Consider the following 16982-nt stretch of genomic DNA (forward strand, 5'->3'; position numbering starts at 1 on the left):
TCTCCGTTGCATATCGCTTCCTGTTGAATTTTTCTCCGTTGCGTGTCGCTTCGTGTTGAATTTTCGTCGATTTTAAGCCTAACGAAAATTTTTATAATAATCATCAAGGCTATCGTATCGTTAAAAATTATTTCTGCATTTTGTACAAACAAAATAAATATATTAAAGAATATAAAAAACATGAAAATTATACTTTAGAAGTAAATTTAGTATCAAAAACATTCGATACAGCACGACACAGTCCGACTGAAAATCGTTCCATTTTCCGGTTATTCCACTTACCGACGTTCCATGTATCGACGCTCTACTGTATAAGAAATAAATTTTAACATAGAATAAAATTAGTACGTAGGAAAATTTCTAAAATAAAAAAAAAGGAAACTATCTCATTACTAAGACATCAGTAATAAGTCCTCATACTGTATGTCAGTAGCACATATAACTGGACACAATATCCAATCATCATCAAACCTTAATATCCAGCAGATAATTTTAAAATAAACAAACATTTCAGTTACTTTTGCTATGTTATATTATTATTGTGTTGTAATTAAGCATTTTTTTAGCATATCGTCTGTATTAACCCATTTTATTTTGTACTGATCCATAAAATTTGTTATAACTTTACAAAAGATTAAAATATTTTGATAATTTTTGTTGAATTTTACTGGTAGGCATTAATATTATTCAAACAAAGATAAATATAATGGCTAGATTACACGGAAATATTGCAGGAGCAAGTTTTTGTCATTTATTTTAGAACTTATTTTTATTTTTGAAATATTTAATTAGATTTAATTTTTTGTAATCGTTTTGAAATTTCTTAACAGATTATGATTTTATATTCACAGGTTATAGCTTGGCCCACTTGTTCAAAAATTTTATGATAATTTATCAATTCCTGGTATTGCTATTTCTATATTTTTTTCATTGATGGAAAAATATTACTTATGATTTTAAGCTAAGTATTTGTTATATATAGGGTAGATATTTTGGTTTAGAGTGTGGTACTTCCGTCTCAAATTTGTGTCGTTTATTGTGGTGTTTTCACCCTGTGATTTTTTAACGTCTCTTGCATACTTATTGCTGGAGGCAATAACAGTCTTGTCCTGTCTAGTGAGAGTCTAAGTTCGACTATGCCATTGTTCAGGGCCATTGTGCCATTGTGCCATTGTTGGCAGAAAAGAAAAGAGAACAATTATGAAGATATATAAACAAGAAAAAATGATGTGGTGGCCATCTTTTCCCTTTATTGGACTGATCTTTTCCCTTCTCTTTGGACTTAACCTGCAAGCGGGTTTAGGAAAATTGTTCAAGGAGGACTAGCGATCAAGGAAAGAGCATGTATGGGAACAGGAAGAAAGGAACTCTTTATTCCAAATATTGCACACCACTAGGATATATATTGAAAGGCTTAGGCTCTCTTTAGAACAATGTGTTAGAGATGGCTCCCTAACCAAGGAAAAAGGAGGAGGAGAAAGGGACTGAAATCAAGGTACAATCAGTGAGTTCTTCATGTGTTAAATATTGTATAGACTGAAATGCTCAGAGGTGAAAACTTCTTGATAACTGATAACCTGTGAGACTAGAGTATATTATTGTTGGGTTTATGTTCCCTTTACTGAGTGGGATAAGTTTTGTAACAATTTATATATAATTCCCTCTCTTGCACAAAGGAAATTACAATACATACTGGTACTTTTAAAATAAAACTAAAACAATTCTCAAATTTCAACATTTCTTGGGAACTACTCAATGGTGTTTCTGATTTCTGGGAAATCCAAAATCACAAAATTTCAGAAACTTTACTTTTAATGATGTAGCTCCTATTGGTTTGATTGGGAATGTAGAACCTATCAACTCAATACTTTCCTGATATGTAGCTCTCTATGAAAGATCTTGTGCACAGATGCCAATCAATGCCTAAATTGAATTCTGTCTTTATATGTTACACTTGGATCTGTTCTTACCATAGTCACACAGTTCACATGTTCTTCTGTGATTGCTTCTGGTCTCAACTTTGAGAGTTATTATTTCATGTTGAAACTCACTGGAAAGAAATGAGTCCAAGAATGTATCTTGCAAATCTTACAAATTCAGTTTAAAATTATTTTAAACTGAATTTGTAATTTGTTCAAAAAATTGTGTTTGATTTTAATTTATTCATTTAGTTCTGTGTTCTATGTATTTTACCTGAAAATGTCTGTTACAGACAGAAATATTAGTAGGCATTCTAATGATGTCTGTGTGTTTTGTTAGATCCAGATCAGTATTGTATAGGTCAGGGCAGTGGCATAGCGAGGGGGTGCAAGGGGGTGTATCATGCACCGGGCGCCACTCGCAGAGGGGTGCCCAAATGGTCTCCAAGACAAACTATACGTGTTTCTGGAGGGGAGAGGGGGGTGCCAATAAAGTGTCATGCCCCGGGCACCAGTTATGTTCGCTACGCCACTGGGTCAGGGGTAAGTAATTTCAATAGGTAACTCTTGGCATGTGTGTCAAATGTAGCATGCCAATGATTTTTTCTGGCACACAAAATCTCACTGTAAAAAATAAATATTTAACATCTTTGCTGAGTTGTATATTTTAACTTACTAGAATACAATTTTATTGAGTAGAGCAATACTAAATAAAAATGCATTAAAGAAATAAACCCTATCAACTGTTTTAGTAATAATAAGTAATAAGAAAATGAAACAGACATCTTAGAAATAAAATGTTTATCTCTGTGATATACTGATTTATAGTAACTAACATTGATTGCATTGCATTGATACATTAGTGCATTGATTATTCATACTAACTTACAAAAAGGATTTTCAATTTAGTGGAAAAATCTCTAAATCTAGCTTTTCCATTAAATTGTTTAGCTACCATACTAAATAGTAATAATCTCCCAAAAATTTTGGTTTGTATGTGAGAAAATTTTGCATCATAGATTTGGGAACTTAAACTTACTTACACACACACTTAAAAAGGTTGCTATATCCTAGTATAGGTTTAATGGTGTATTGTCATTCTGTGTAGAAGTTGCAGCTTTACATAATTGCAATGTTTCTTGTTTTTTGTAGAAAAACTTTTACAATATCTATTTGTTTGTAATGAAAGTGTACTATATCTGTAAGGTCTCAATTTTTCACTTTATGAGGAAGTGTCAGCCTTTCTTTGGATGATTTAGGATGATGATTATTATGTTATGTTAATGTTTGTTTTTCTTTAGAGTTGTTCTAGTTCTGTGTGCATCTACTGTATAACTTCAAATGAATATGTTAATACTGAGTTGACACAGATCTGTGTTGCTTCAAATGTGTTTTGCATTCAGTTGTATTATTAGTATTGAGTTTGACCTGTTGTTGTATTTTTTGTTAGTCTTTGTTTTATTTGTGCATGTCTGTGAGTCTGTCCTGTTGGAATCCTAAATATTTATAGACTTCACCTTCATCCAAGGATTCAATGGTGTCTCCATTTCCGAGTAAGAAATCACCTTTCTTTAGGATTTCTTTTCTTATGTGAAGTTTTCTGCATTTGTCTAGGTCAAACTCCATTTGAATGTCACTAGTATGTGTGTAATATCTAATAGGTAATTTAGCTGTGCTTGTGCAAATGCATAGAATTTTGTTATACAGTACATGTAAATGAGGTGAGATAATGTGTGTTGTGTTGTTTTGTTGTTTGATGTTTTGTATGTAGTGTTGTTTAACCTATTGAATAATGGGTTTAAGGCCAGACAGAACCAAAATGAACTTAAGAATCCTGGAAAATACCCGACTTTATGTGTATTTGGTTTGTTTTAATGCATGTATTATGAAGTTTGACCTATAGTGTTGTTCTCCAATATTGCATTGATTTTTTTTCTTTTTTTTAAAAATGTATTAAGTACTGAATGTATTTTGTCTAGTGTGTAAGTCTAGTGTGGACCACGAATATGGGATGCAGTCAAATTCTTTCCTGTAACCTATGTAGATTCGTGTGCTTGTAGAAGACCTGAGTCTATAGATAATTGTTCTTTGTATTTGCATATGGTTCTTACAACAACCTTTTTGTAGAAAATTATCATCATCATCTGTTTTGAGTTAAAAATATAGTAAATAATGCATTATTAAGAGAACAAGTTATACAAAAACTTCCAAATACTCTTTTTATGGGTTATAAAAAAAAATACAGTTTTTAGAATATGATGATTTAGATGAAAGATTGAAAGATGAAAGATTGTTGTTATTGTTATAGAATCAAATTATAGAAATATAGAAAATAACATTTATATAAGTAAAATTTTGTTAGAATTGATAGATCTTAAAACTGAAAATTTGTATGTAGACTTTCTCATTGTAAAGAATTTTATTTGGAAGTTAATCAAAAGTGTTTTTCATTGATCTGACAATATTGAATTAAAATGTAGATTTGAATGATGAAATAATTATATTTATTATTTTCTGATTAAAATAAACTTTTTCCATATTAAATTTTAGATTTCTAAATGGGATAGATTATCTTTCACAGAAATAACTACTAGATTTTAGTTTAGCTTGAAAATTTTTCATATAATATTTCTATACTCATTTTATATAATGTTTTGTAACATAGAAACTGGAGAATTTTTCTAATGCTAACACATATTTTTATTATTATTTGTTGTAATAATAATTTTCATATATAATGTTTTGTAAATCATAAAAATTCCATAAATTTTATAATTTGCTTTTATGCATATATATATATATATATATAGTTATAATAGTTACATTTTATGTATTAGTAAACTCGCATGTGGCTCCATCTGGCAATCTATAAAATAGGAACCATGTCTATTAATAGCTGTTATAACTTGTAATTAAATTAATATTTGTATTTTACTTTTAATAATTAAAATATATAAACAATGATAAATAATATATGTTTAATTATTTTGTATTGTGAATTATAGGGCAATAGTTATTGTATCAATTTGTAATTTAAATGAATGAACAAGAAAAATTTATTTCAAGATCATAATTTTAAATTATCTTCATTGTTAATTTTGTTTAATGAATATATGAATTTGATGCTTTCTATAATTTTTATTAATTTTCAAATGATAGTAACTGTTATTTTGATACGATCATTAACAGACACTGATTATAAATAATTAATGATACTGAAACTACTAAATACAACTTTGCTATTTCGGATCTTAGTAGGTGATGTGCTGATTATGTATATAAACTAGAAAATGCTCTTCAAGTGATTAGTTTTATTTATATTTTTATTATTTTATTAGTATTTTTCTTAGATTTTTTTTTTTTTTTTTAAATAAAGAGTTGTACAGAAAAACTGATTTTGAAAAATTAAATAAAATTTTATTAAGGAAATTCTCATAGATAACAAAGAAAAAAATTCATTAAATTACAAGATTGCATTTTAAATATAATAAACATTCTACAAATTTATATGAAATTTCAATTATTTCAATAATTAAATATTTATTTTTTATGATATGATATATAATTATCTTAATTAAATACATTTTTAATAATACTTTAGTATGCCTTATTTTTTATTTATAGTCATCAGAAATAAAATTTAAAAAACCAATTTTGAATGTTTAATTTTTAATTTCATATTAAAACTCTCACTATACTTTAATTTACATCATTACTAATTTTTCTTTTGTTAAGATTATTAAACTATTCTTATTTTTTTAGACAGCTATCAGTTTAAAATTGTTAAAGAAGTAACAATAATAAAATATTTTAATAAAAGAATTATAAAAAAAATTAGAAAGGAATTATTGTATTAATTCAAGGAATTGTTATTAATGTAATTAAATATTTAAATTTTTGATTATGTTTTCATTTTTTTTATTAATGTATTAAGGAAAATATATTTTTATAAAAGACTTAATCTTTAAAATAAATAAATCTATGACATTCATAAAAGGGACTGACTAAAATGTTTTGGAAAGAAAACTCTTTTTCTTATTGTTGTGATATTACAGTAATATATGTTGAATATAATTAATTGACTAGATTTAATTGCTTTTAGTATTTATTCTTTTGTTGCATTATCAAATATTAATAATAATGTGTAGTGCTAGGTTTACATCTCTTTCTCTTGTGTCTTATCATATCATTCTGGGTTAAGAATTTTTGATATAACTGACCTCTACACTATATTCTTTATTGCTATAAAAAATTCTGTAAATATCTGGAGTCCTGCAATATTTTTTATATACAATTAATCCATCTAATCCTAGGGCAATCGTGTTTGTTTTTCCTTTGTTCTACTTTATATAAGTTCATATTGGGTTGTCTATTCAGTTTCCTTCCTGTCATGTGACTGAACCATTTTAATTATTTTTTTTCTGATATTGTTGAATATTGTATTTAAGGTTTTATAAAGAGGCTTATCAGACCTGATGGCTGCTAGAGACCCTGCAATCAATGGTGATCTCAAAGAAAAAAAACTTAGTAAAAATTATATGTTTTGTTTAATGAGAAATTCTTTCATGATTTTATGTTTAATTTGCTTGAGAATAAAGTCGAATATTTTAAAGTAGTAATTTTAATAAAAACAAATTACTATGACAAATAATAGAGATGGTCATGAGATATAAACAAGCAATGCCACTTGCTAAAAAGAAATGAAAATATAAAAATTGTCTATTGGCATTAAAATGTATTTACCAGTAATGCCAATAGACAGATTTTATATTTTCATTTATTTATAGAGGTGGTCATTATCATAGAAGAAATTAGACATCCATGCCATATGTAAATAAGCAATAAATCAGTAACTGAATAAATTTATTTTCAGGTACATTTATTTGTGTTAATTTATTGCTTTATTATATTGAATGAAAGAGATATTTGTAATAATTAATATAGTGTCTTTATATAAAAAAAAACCATTTTTCAGGGAAGTATAATTATCTGTCATACCAAATCTATGATGAATTTATAGATGTAAATGATATGTATCTATAGATATACATTTGATTTATTAGATATACAGTGATGCCTTATACTTTGAATTTAATTCATTTCATGAAGCCTTTCAAACTCGGAATTATTCAAAGTCCAGATAAATTTTTTCCATTAGAAATAATGAAAAGCAAATTAATCCATTCCTGGACCTCAAATAATACCCATTTTAATAAACTTATACATATAATTAAAGGTAAAAAGAACACAATTAGATGCCCTAATAAGGCATGATGAATTTAAAAATGCCAAAGGAGTTAACAAAATAATTTACTCAACTTTTAACAAAGAAATACTAAGGTCAAGCAAAAGAAATTTTTTGAATAAATAGTGAAAATGAGAATTTTTCAATGCTATTGGCAAAGAATCTTCATTTTCTTAGGTGACTACTTCATTTGAATGCTTTTTTTTTACTTATTTGCAACATGATATCAAATCTTGTTAGAAGAAATAATATATGTGAAGATACAATAGAATATTTTAAGATATTTATTGATGTCAATTTAGTGGATGATGTGAAACAGAATTATATTAACAATTTAAGAAATATTTACAAAAGTGATGCAAATATTAACCATTTTGAAGATTTAATTAGCACAATATTTTTATCTTTGATGGAGACAAATAAAAAAAAGTATTGCAATTAATGTTTATAAAAGTGCATTAATTTTGAAGTTTACTTTTCTGAATATAGAAGTTATATAAAAAGTTTTTGGGCTGCAATTTGAAAAAATTGTAGACCTATAAATTTCCACTGTTGTTTGCCCATCTGTCTTCCCTTAATCTCGAGAATGGAGTTAGATAGATAGATGAAAGATGAGACCAGATATGGAAACCTTAGACTATATACAAACTTCTGATACAAATTGGAAGTCACGTTATTTAAATTAAAAACTTTTCTCCTGAAAGCAGTTAATAGATGACTGGCATGACTCTATTGTTAAAGGAAAAGCATGATGTATAGATGCTACAGTACTAATTTGAGGTGGAAAGCATATATATTAAATGAAATAAATTAAAACTTGCAGCCTGGCATTGTGATGATGTCACAATAAATAATTGCTCGTTTGATATTGTCTATTTCTAATATTTTGGGAGAAAGATCTTTTTCTGTTTTAAAACAGGTTTAAAAAACTATTCAAGAATCACTATGACAGGGATCATTTAAATAACATGGTACTGTTATTTATGGAACATGAGTTAATAACATCAATTGTTCTGAAGTAAAAAAATTTTCAAAGAAAAATCTAGAAAAAGATCATATATGAGTATCTATATCAGATTAAATAAAATTTATGATTTCTTAATTTATAACTATGTGTAACTATGATTCATACAAGTTCTTATTTTATTTTAAAAGTTTAGTATATATTAACTAGTGCTGTTACATAAAATATTTTAAAAGAAATTTTGCAGTAACTTGTAAGAAAAATGTTTTATTTTGTTTTCAATATACTGTTAATAGCTAGAATAATAAAAGCTAAAAACCAGGATTAAAATTCATTTTTGAATTAAAATGTAGAAAAATGTTTTAAAATTCAGTATCTTTACAATTTTTTCCTTCTTACACATCAAAAGCAACAAAGAGAAGAATCAACCTTTATTTGGAGGCTTTCCTTTGCCTCAACCTGCAAATTTTGTCTATAAGCAACTCACTAGTAATAGTATAATTAGAAAATTACATTTAATAAAAATTAATTGTAATTTTATAATTATAATTAAATATAGGAGCCTCCAAATAAACATCAACTTCATGATGTGACTATGTTGTTCCTAAAAATTATGAAGATACTGAATTTTTAGTGGTTTTTTTTTCCTACATTTTAATTCAAAAATATTTGAATAATATTTATTTTATTATTTTGTAGAAATGATGTATAATTACATATGTGCATTTAATTTTTATTAAAACTAAAACTTATGATAGGGACTTCGACTTTGTTCAGCCAGCAGCCCAAGCTATTTTAATCAGCCTCTGTAAATATATATATATATATATATTATTTATTATTTATTTTAACTTATTTGTTATTATATTTGTACTTTACTTTTATCATTTGTCTATAGCAGATATTTTGACTTTGATACAAAAATATGTGAAACTTAGCACTGTATTGTTCAATGAACAAGATCTGTTTGATGAAGGTTATCAAAAATTGCTTAATATGAAATGTTTTTTTGGCCATAATTTAGACCATCCTCAACATATAATATAAATTAAATAGCAGATTAATGAAATAGAATATCTACGAATTAAAAAATATTTTTTTAAATTTGCAAATAGAAAAAGAAAATTGCAATAGAACTGAAATAAAATTGAAATTGTGATGATGTCACAATAAATAATTGCTCGTTTGATTTGATTTGTCTGACGAAGATCTCGGTGGAGAATCGAAAACGTTAGTTTGTTAACGTTCATCATTGTGTACCGGAAATTTGAAGGTTGAAGAGGCTGTATTTGATCTTATATGTATCAGTAGTCACTAGTGAAGATTGTTTTCGATATTGTCTATTTCTAATATTTTGAGAGAGAGATCTTTTTCTGTTTTAAAACAGGTTAAAAAAAACTGTCCAAGAATCACTACAACAAGGATCATTTAAATAACATGGTACTGTTATTTATGTCCTAAAAAGGAAGGTTGTCTCTGTAATTTTTGTAAATTTCGATGGACTACTGATGGTGTGCAACAACAGAAAGAAAAAGGCAACAACAAAAGTTTTATCCTTTGTGAATGCTCTGTATTTTACATTTATTAAAGGAAATAGAACTCTTTGTATTAAACAATTTTTTTGGTATCTTAATCAAGCGACTTTTGTTTATTAGACAGAATGCTAATTCTAAATTATAAGATCTCTGCTCAAATTTCTAGTATTGATTATTAAGTTTATTTTGTATTTGAAATATTCTGGAGATCCATCTTTTCTTTTGAAAACATTTAGTAATTTCATTTTTTCATAGTTTAATTTTTAGTAATTTCATTTCTGCAAGTTTTTCTCAATATAGCAATCTAGTACATTGGCTTTTTACTAGAAGGACAATTTATAAGTTTTTATACCACATAAAATTCTCCCTTAATCTTTTATTTTGTAGTGATTAAAAACAAACCTTGATAATTAGCATAAATATATTTATTTGACAAGTACTTTTAATCTTTCAGTAAATCATTTTTAGGTCTACACAGTTAAAAATTATATAACCTTACAGTTAAAAATCAGTTCTACTATGTAAAAAGAATTTTTTTTTGAAATAATGACTTCAATTTATCTTAATATGACAATAATTTCATTAGAACTGGTAATATTTAGAATTGAACACACAAAAAAAACACCGAAATCAGTTGTAAAAATCCAATATATTTACATAGTTGCCAACCATCAGTGGACAGGCTGCTTTTCCCTTTTGTCAGCATTTTTAAAGAATTTGATATTATCACATAAACACCTTATTTAATGAGTCTAATACCAATATATATGCCAAAGACATTGTATTTATTTTATTATGAACAACTGAAGCGAAATAGAAAAAACATTCTCAGATTTGTTCACTTGGAAAAGAATCAAGATTGATATTTTTATATCTGTATGTTGGTATACATATGAGAATTTTAGCTCAAATATGGTAATTTTAAATGGCAGATGTGATAAATTGCATCTACAAGTCTGGCAATGTTAGTGTCATTGCATTGGTGGTTAAATCAATCATGGCTGACTCATCAGTGGAAGGAAATGAGTTTACTTTTACAGTTAGACCAAATTATTGAGAAGCACTACAGTTTCTCTGCCCAAAATGAAGAAACAATGGATTCCTCACTTAAGAATACATGAACTTTCTCAAAAAAACTTGGTATGAACTTTCTCAAAAAAAGAAACCAGATGGTTATTTGAGGTTTATGGAATTTTACAAAGATTTGTAATCTCGTAAAATAGTAAGGCTGATGTTGGTTTTGTCACACAGCATTGCAAAGCCTCCCTGTATTGCTATGTAGCAAAAGGAAAAGATATTCAAAATGATAAGAAAAGTAAGACAGAGAGAGAAAATAAACCACAATCAGAAAAATCATTGTCCTTAATAATTGCAGTGAAAGTCAATAAACTAACTGATAGCACTGTCATGAGTACACTGTAACAAAAGAAATTAACAAAGCAAAACATCACACAAAGGCATATAACAGGAGGCACTCATTATGCAATATCAAGACTCATGACACATCAAGATGGAACACATGGTAAATCTGGGTGTGGATATTTATGATTGTCCTGTAAAATACTTGACCTTTTTTACATTGTGATGTTAAAAAGTATAAAGCTATTGCTATACTCTTGACAGTGTTTATTTTATGGCAATAGCTTTACATAATGTCATATGCAGACATAAAATTACATTTTGTTTATTAAAGGTATTTAATATAAGCCTTGTGCAATATCAATGTTAATAAAGAATTTTCATGCATTTTATGCTGTCAGCATTTTTCTACCAACATCTCAACTATTCCCTATTCTAAAGGTTTGCAAGTATGTATTTACCTAAAATGAACATTCATTAGATAACTATATTGGAGTTACACCTTATTTTAGCATTTTTTGTGTGTTTAGTTAATGATATGATAAATGTTAAGAAATAAATACAAATAATAAGAGTTTGTAAGGAACTGAGTCCAAGCGTTATTTTTATTTTATTATTATTTCCGTTTTATTATCTTTTGTTTGGGGTTTATGTTTATTTAGGACGAAGGTTCCCCACCACTCTCTTGTTAGTAATGAAAAAATGAAGATAAAACAACTCACGGAGAAATAAGCGCCGTAGGAAAAATCTTGCGCACTTGCGCTGCCCGGCGGAAGTAACAGTCCGCAGAAAAAAAAATGGAGGGGGAGTCCCCACACTCACTAGTAAAGAAATACTTGATAAACCGTCTTAACATCCCAGAAAATTATGATAAATACTTTGTAAACGGTTTATAAGCTTTGTCGGAAACTTAAAGCTGCCAGAAAAGAAAATTAATGTTAGCAACTAAGTATGTAAATAAGGGGAGTAACTCAGCTCAAGTGTGACGTCACCTCACAGTATAAAACCCGTACATTAACCGAAGGAGAGAGAGGTGATTTCCAAATCGAGGCGACTTTGAGAGCGAGGTAAATTCGAAAGCGAAGTATTTTCTGATAGAAGTCCAGATTGATAATTGGACGATCCAAGGTGTTAAAGAGGAGTTCGATTGACGATTTGACGATATCGAAAGGATTGAGGAAATAGTTTCTTCGTATAGTGAGGTGACGGATAGACGTTTAATTAGTAAGAGATTTTGTTCATAGTTTCTAAGAATTTGATTTGTCGAATTTTCAAAGGAGAATTAATTTTAAGATAAACTAAGTAGCTGAGTTTATTGTCGGGTTGACTTGTTGATTTTCGTTAATAAATTTTGTTTGGATTATTGACATTTGTACGTAGTACATTCTAGTTACTAATTAAATATATTTGAACTTTTGATTTGACTTGATATTTATCATTATTATTACTAATTTTTCGGTGCACGCTTAAAAGCCCAGGCCTGGCAAACTAATCTCGAATCCGTGTAAAGTACCCGTTAGGTTAACGGAAGTTTTACCGACCACAATTAGTGTCGGTTTCCTAAGATACTAAAAATAGTACTTTACAAGTTTAATTCTGAATATGTACTTTTCAGAGACTTTTAGAATGTTTTAGTAAAAAAAAAAGTTATCATACAAAAAAATATCTCAAAAATCTTTTCTATGCTGCTATTATGATTATCATCACTATTTTTAATTGAGGTGGAACATTAGCAAAGACTTTTCTGTGTGGCTTATAGAATTGAGTTCATTCTCAAAATTTGATTGGTTGATTGTGATTACACTTTGTCACTTTACATAATATGAAATGAGAAAATTAAAATATAATAAAAATTAGGGGTCCATGATTTTGTTTTTGAGTATTATTTTTGGGTCAAAGTTACAATGTCCAAGGTTGCTAGCATGAGTGCATGCAATTTTTAAAATTATTTTTTATGCATTGTCTCACTTCTTTTGCCGTTTTAATGTCCCTGAGAATCAGATGGTTTACCATTCAAAGGTGGTTAAATTTTATCTGAAAAGACAATTTTTTAAAGTAAATCTATTCTATACCACGTCTCCTATCCCTAATCTAATTTCATCATCCAACCAGTAGTTTTTAATTGGAATCTTTTTTCATCAACAAATCTTTTAAGAACTATGTAAGAAAAGAATATGAAATTTGGTTACATTTGGAAAACCATGCTTTAACTGCTTCTGGAAAAATAAAGAAGGCAAGTGCTTCAAAAATTGTGGAATGGGTATCTGTTGCCTGAAGATAGTTTTCAGTGAAATAATAATTCATTCCTTTAAAACATGCTACATTACAAATGCAATGGATGGCACAAAAGACAACTTAGTTTGGGAAAATGACAATGCCAACACTGATTCCAAAGTCAGTTGTGATAGTGCGACTGATGACTCATTTTCATAATGTGATAGTGAGAGCAATTAAGATTTACTTTATGTATTTAAGAATTTTTTAATAAATTAATTTTTCATTCCTTGTTACTTCTTATTTTTTGGAATGAAAATTTTTGTAAATAAATCTTACTATCAGTATTTTTTATTTTTTCACAAAAACCTGTGTAGAAATTGAGGTATACTTTAGAATCAAATAAATACAGTTTATTTGGAACAAAAAAGTACATTTGTTTTGCTTAATTTTTATATCATCCAACAAACTTTCAGTTTCATTTATGTCAGATAACAAAGAGTATATTATACAGTATTTTTATTGAATATGTACTGCAATTAAAATTCTTTCTGTTTGACATAAATTCTATGAATTTGAACAGCTGAAAAATATTTAAATGTTAAACATTGACATTGTGGTAAAAACCTATATTTGAGGTTTAGGTAGTTTGTTTATTTTTTCGAATTGAAAGCATATCTTTTTAAATTATTTTGATTTATTTTTATGATGTACTGAATTTTTAATAAATTGAATATTGAAGTGAAGAAAAAGTAAGAATAAAATATATTTCGGGGTAAAATTTTGGATCTTAATGTTCAAAATGATTATATAGAATCAATTGGAAAGGATTTCAATGATACTTTAATGTACAAACATTCGGTGTTAATTAAAAAAAAACTGTTTTAAAGCCTTTTTATAGTAATTTTTTGTGACAGTGTATTATTAGGAGACTATAGAATAACATTTAAAAATATAAAGTTACTACATTTTATTTTCATTTGTAAAAACTAATAATAAATAAAAATTTATTATTATTTATAAAATTAACAGAAATATGTTATTAGATAAGTAAATGCTATACATAAAATAATTTTATAATCTCTGTAAAATAGAAAAAATTAAAAATTCAAATGTTTTATAAGTAAGAAAATTATTTATAATAATTGTAGCATTTAAAACAAGAGAATTATTTGGATCAAATATAAAATTTAAAATCCATATATTGATCATTAAAAAAATGAGGAGTTTAGAAGTTTAAAGTTAATATATTTGATATTTGAAAATTGACAGTTTAATTTCCTGAACAAAATTTGGTCAAAACACTATATAAAAAATTCAATTTAGAAATACATAAATAGATTTTGTTTGCATCATGAAAAAACTGAACATAAACTTAAGTAATTTAACTATAGTACATTTTTATTTACTTTTTCCTCTCTAAGAATTGATTTTCTCCTTTTATATATATATAATATGTGTAACATTCTAATTATCAGATAGAGAATAGATATTAACTATACAAAAAGATTTTTTTAAGGTATGAATCATCCTTTAGATTTCTTAAACTTATATGGAAATTTTTATAAATGTGTCTCAAACTATACAATTCTATTTACTTTATTGTATATTCAGTATTAAACATGTTCTTTTGAAATAGCCATTTATCCTAAAACTTTTAAATTAATTTTATTATAAAAATATGTTAAATATCAAATCATTAAGTGAATGCATGCTTTATCATTGCTTTATGAAAAATATCATTCCTTTGAAAATGATTTATTAAGCAAAAAAGATATACGATCTTTATTTACATTTATAAAAATGAAAGAAAATATATTTGTATTTATTTATTATAATAAATAAATGCATTAAATAACTGTTTCAAATTAGGGAGAAAAAGATGGAAGCTTCAATGCATTTAAAGTTTTTTCAACTTGTTTTTGATTGGGGAGGGAAAAAAATATTATTAATTGTACTTTTGTTTTTGTTTGATATGATTTATTACAGGTTTCTTTACTTTGATTTAAATATGATTAAAATATAATCTTTCTGTATTATTATATTGTCCTAGTTTACTCATTAAAAAATAATGGACTAAGTCTAATATAAAATATTTGTACTCAGATTTCCTATATGAACTTACAGTTGGTTATCTGAGTGAAGCATATGATGACATTTTATAAAATTGCTGATTAATCAATAGAATCAACAGAATGTTTGTTTAGATATTTTATGATAAAAATATTATTTGGTTATAGCAAAAAATTTTTATATAAATTCAAAAAGCTAAGAAAGAAAAAAATTAGCACTGCCAAAAATGCTAATCTAAACATTTTCAGGTCCATAGACTGATTTTTTGATAGAACATCTGTACAATTAAAATAAACTTTTACCTTGCTATTTGTACAAATGTTTCTTTGAAAATGGTTTATGGGTCCCAGAAACAAAATATTTAGTTTTTTAATTTTAACAGTGCTCTAATAAAGTAATTTTATTTACTTTTGACTTAACTTTTTTCAGAAAATATCGTCAATAATTGGGCTGCAATGTGAAAAAATTGTATATCTATAAATTGTCCCATCTGTCTTTCCTTAATCTCAAGAACAGGGTTAGATAGATGAAGATGAGACCAGATATGGAAACCTTATGGGAAAGAGGCTCCGATTAACTATATACAAACTTTCGATACAAATGGGGAAGTTGCGTTATTTCAATTAAAAAATTTTTCCCTGAAAGCAGTTAATAGAAGACCAGCATGATTTTATTGTTAAAGGAAAAGTATGATGTACAGGGGCAAAACACTACAGTACTAATTTGAGGTGGAAAGCATATATTTTAAATAAAATAAATTTAAAATATGATTAAAAATTGCAGCATGGCATTGTGACAATGTCACAATAAATAATTGCTCATTTAAATTCATTTCTTTTATATATGGTTAATATTTAAAATTTATTACATTGAAAGATATTTACTCAAAAATTATACTTGCACTAATTAATAAACTTTAGGTATAATATTTAAAGCCCAATATAAAATCTCTGTAGAACTAAAAGTGAATGAGATGAAAAGAAATTTATAATAATAACGAGCAATTATTTATTGTGACATTGTCACAATACTGGGCTGCAATTTTTAATCATATTTTTCATTTGTTTAATTTAAAATATGTGCACTCCACTTCAAATTAGTACTGTAGTGTCTTGCCCATGTACATCATACTTTTCCTTTTAAGAATAGAGTCGTGCCGGTCTTCTATTAACTGTGTTCAAGGGAAGGCAGTTAATAGATGACCGGCATATTATTTCAATTCAAAACTTTCAGGGGGAAAGTTTTGAATTGAAATAACATCTGGTTTGCATCAGAAGTTCATATATAGTTAATTGGGGCCTTCTGCCTTTAAAGTTTCCATATTGGGTCTCGTCTTTCATCTATCTAACTCTGTTCTTGAGATGAAGGAAGGATGGACAGATGGACAACAGTAGCAAAACTTTTAAAAAATATATATATGTTGGAGTGTTTCCTGTAAAACATGTATGTAGCATGAGGCATTGAGAAAGAAAAGCTCTTGACCAATTGTGTAACAACAATAAATGACTTCTTCTAATAACACTGTAGTGCGTAACACAGAGACAGACTAAAACCTTTCATAGTTGGTTCTCTATCGTATACAACACTAACGTTTTCGGCCTCCACTGAGGCCTTCTTTGGGTTGAGAACTAACGGTCATCCCACCAGACCACCAGAATGGTGTTGCCCATAAA

At 27.1% G+C, this 16982-nt stretch overlaps 1 long non-coding RNA gene across 4 annotated transcripts in view; it reads left to right on the forward strand.

The window, feature by feature from the left end:
• The window catches only part of LOC136969545 (uncharacterized), a 99463-nt gene that overhangs the window by 62387 nt on the left and 20094 nt on the right, over nt 1-16982 (forward strand). The window contains exon 1 of one of the 4 annotated variants that reach the window (XR_010879838.1): nt 5150-5220. The exons of the other annotated variants lie outside the window; for them this stretch is intronic. This is a non-coding gene — a long non-coding RNA (uncharacterized lncRNA). Of the gene's footprint in view, nt 1-5149; nt 5221-16982 lie in introns of those variants that run through there. 4 annotated transcript variants of the gene reach the window in all.

This window comes from Centruroides vittatus, unplaced genomic scaffold, assembly GCF_030686945.1.
Source record: "Centruroides vittatus isolate TY-2023 unplaced genomic scaffold, ASM3068694v2 contig_18, whole genome shotgun sequence".
NCBI classification, from domain to species: Eukaryota; Metazoa; Arthropoda; class Arachnida; order Scorpiones; family Buthidae; genus Centruroides; species Centruroides vittatus.